At 34.4% G+C, this 2,500-nt stretch overlaps 4 non-coding genes and 3 pseudogenes across 4 annotated transcripts; all 7 read left to right on the forward strand.

Moving 5' to 3' along the window:
- Window positions 1–310: 310 nt before the first annotated feature.
- LOC125140405 lies at window positions 311–429 on the forward strand. Its single transcript, XR_007139704.1, has one exon. It is a non-coding gene; the product is annotated as a 5S ribosomal RNA (ribosomal RNA).
- Window positions 430–633: 204 nt separating this feature from the next.
- LOC125140406 lies at window positions 634–752 on the forward strand (annotated as a pseudogene).
- Window positions 753–936: 184 nt separating this feature from the next.
- Window positions 937–1,055, forward strand: LOC125140411. The gene has a single exon (XR_007139705.1). It is a non-coding gene; the product is annotated as a 5S ribosomal RNA (ribosomal RNA).
- A 193-nt stretch (window positions 1,056–1,248) lies between these two features.
- LOC125140409 lies at window positions 1,249–1,357 on the forward strand (annotated as a pseudogene).
- A 212-nt stretch (window positions 1,358–1,569) lies between these two features.
- On the forward strand, window positions 1,570–1,688 carry LOC125140412. The gene has a single exon (XR_007139706.1). It is a non-coding gene; the product is annotated as a 5S ribosomal RNA (ribosomal RNA).
- Window positions 1,689–1,878: 190 nt separating this feature from the next.
- LOC125140413 lies at window positions 1,879–1,997 on the forward strand. The gene has a single exon (XR_007139707.1). It is a non-coding gene; the product is annotated as a 5S ribosomal RNA (ribosomal RNA).
- Window positions 1,998–2,489: 492 nt separating this feature from the next.
- LOC125140415 overlaps window positions 2,490–2,500 on the forward strand; it is a 119-nt pseudogene continuing 108 nt past the window's right edge.

Here is a 2,500-nt window from a genome sequence, read left to right on the forward strand (position 1 = left end):
TCCACTTTGAGAATGCCTGATCTCGTCTGATCTCGGAAGCTAATCAGAGTCGGGCCTGGTTAGTACTTGGATAGGCAACTGTCTGGGAATACCAGGTGCTGTAGCTTTTGACATAGGCATTCATTTACTTTACTATTTGAATTCTCTAACAACAACAACATCTTAATATTCATACCCTGTAGCTAATGTTTTGATAGAAAACAACAATTACAATAAATAAAGAAATAGGGAAAAAGAAATAGGGAAAAAGAAATAGGGAAAAAGAAAAAACAAACAATCTATAAATGGGTTCCATTCCAACTTTCCTCTGGCTTATGGCCATTCCACTCTGAGAATGCCCGATCTCGTCTGATCTCGGAAGCTAAGTAGAGTTGGGCCTGGTTAGTACTTGGGTAGGCGACTGCCTGGGAATACCAGGTGCTGTAAGCTTTTGACATAGGCATTCATTTACTTTACTATTTGAATTCTCTAACAACAACAACATCTTAATATTCATACCCTGTAGCTAATGTTTTGATAGAAAACAACAATTACAATAAATAAAGAAATAGGGAAAAAGAAATAGGGAAAAAGAAATAGGGAAAAAGAAAAAACAAACAATCTATAAATGGGTTCCATTCCAACTTTCCTCTGGCTTATGGCCATTCCACTTTGAGAATGCCTGATCTCGTCTGATCTCGGAAGCTAATCAGAGTCGGGCCTGGTTAGTACTTGGATAGGCAACTGTCTGGGAATACCAGGTGCTGTAAGCTTTTGACATAGGCATTCATTTACTTTACTATTTGAATTCTCTAACTACATCATCTTAATATTCATACCCTGTAGCTAATGCTTTGATAGAAAACAATAAATAAATAAATAAATAAATAAATAAATAAATAAATAAAAAGAAAAAACAAACAATTTTTAAATGGGTTCCATTCCAACTTTCCTCTAGCTTACGGCCATTCCACTCTGAGAATGCCCGATCTCGTCTGATCTCGGAAACTGAGCAGAGCCGGGCCTGGTTAGTACTTGGGTAGGCGACTACCTGGGAATACCAGGTGCTGTAAGCTTTTGACATAGGCATTCATTTACTTTATTATTTGAATTCTCTAACAACAACATCTTAATATTCATACCCTGTAGCTAATGTTTTGATAGAAAACAATAAATAAATAAATAAATAAATAAATAAATAAATAAATAAATAAATAAAAAAGAAAAAACAAACAATTTTTAAATGGGTTCCATTCCAACTTTCCTCTAGCTTACGGCCATTCCACTCTGAGAATGCCTGATCTCGGAAGCTGATCAGAGTTGGGCCTGGTTAGTACTTGGATAGGTGAGTGCCTGGGAATACCAGGTGCTGTAAGCTTTTGACATAGGCATTCATTTACTTTACTATTTGAATTCTCTAACAACAACATCTTAATATTCATACCCTGTGGGTAATGTGTTGATAGAAAACAATCAATCAATCAATCAATCAATCAATCAATAAATCAATAGATAAATAAATAAATAAATAAATAAATAAAAAGAAAAAACAAAGAATTTTTAAATGGGTTCCATTCCAACTTTCCTCTAGCTTACGGCCATTCCACTTTGAGAATGCCTGATCTCGTCTGATCTCGGAAGCTAATCAGAGTCGGGCCTGGTTAGTACTTGGATAGGCGACTGTCTGGGAATACCAGGTGCTGTAAGCTTTTGACATAGGCATTCATTTACTTTACTATTTGAATTCTCTAACAACAACAATATCTTAATATTCATACCCTGTAGCTAATGTTTTGATAGAAAACAACAATTACAATAAATAAAGAAATAGGGAAAAAGAAATAGGGAAAAAGAAAAAACAAACAATCTATAAATGGGTTCCATTCCAACTTTCCTGTGGCTTATGGCCATTCCACTCTGAGAATGCCCGATCTCGTCTGATCTCGGAAGCTAAGTAGAGTTGGGCCTGGTTAGTACTTGGGTAGGCGAATGCCTGGGAATACCAGGTGCTGTAAGCTTTTGACATAGGCATTCATTTACTTTATTATTTGAATTCTCTAACATCAATATTTTAATATTCATACCCTGTAGCTAATGTTTTGATAGAAAACAATAAATAAATAAATAAATAAATAAATAAATAAATAAATAAATAAATAAATAAATAAATAAAAAGAAAAAACAAACAATTTTTAAATGGGTTCCATTCCAACTTTCCTCAAGCTTACGGCCGTTCCACTCTGAGAATGCCCGATATCGGAAGCTAATCAGAGTCGGGCTTGGTTAGTACTTGGATAGGCGAATACCTGGTGCTGTAAGCTTTTGACATAGGCATTCATTTACTTTAAGTATTTGAATTCTCTAACAACAGCATCTTAATATTCATACCCTGTAGCTAATGTTTTGATAGAAAACAATCAATCAAGCAATCAATCAATAAATATATAAATATATAAATAAAAAGAAAAAACAAACAATTTTTAAATGGGTTCCATTCCAACTTTCCTCTAGCTTAAGGCCA

Source organism: Tachysurus fulvidraco, unplaced genomic scaffold (genome assembly GCF_022655615.1).
Source record: "Tachysurus fulvidraco isolate hzauxx_2018 unplaced genomic scaffold, HZAU_PFXX_2.0 HiC_scaffold_289_np12, whole genome shotgun sequence".
NCBI lineage: Eukaryota > Metazoa > Chordata > Actinopteri > Siluriformes > Bagridae > Tachysurus > Tachysurus fulvidraco.